Consider the following 267-nt stretch of genomic DNA (forward strand, 5'->3'; position numbering starts at 1 on the left):
CCAACTGGTTTTAGAAATTCTTTGAGGTGAGTGTTGAGGCTTTTTATGTTGGACAAGATTACAAAAATAAAATTTTCTGTGCTTTTAGACATTGAAGCATTTATAAATTTTACTTTGTATCACAACAGAGTTCCTGTTAGAAACAAAATTTGAAACTTTGAGCTCCAAAATGAGAAGAAGCAGTGGAAGAGTGAAATAAGATTTTTAGACAAATAACTACAAAACAAAATGCAGACTGTGTGTGTGTGTGTGTGTGTGTGTGTGTGT

This window comes from Austrofundulus limnaeus, unplaced genomic scaffold (genome assembly GCF_001266775.1).
Source record: "Austrofundulus limnaeus strain Quisiro unplaced genomic scaffold, Austrofundulus_limnaeus-1.0 Scaffold573, whole genome shotgun sequence".
Classification (NCBI taxonomy): Eukaryota; Metazoa; Chordata; class Actinopteri; order Cyprinodontiformes; family Rivulidae; genus Austrofundulus; species Austrofundulus limnaeus.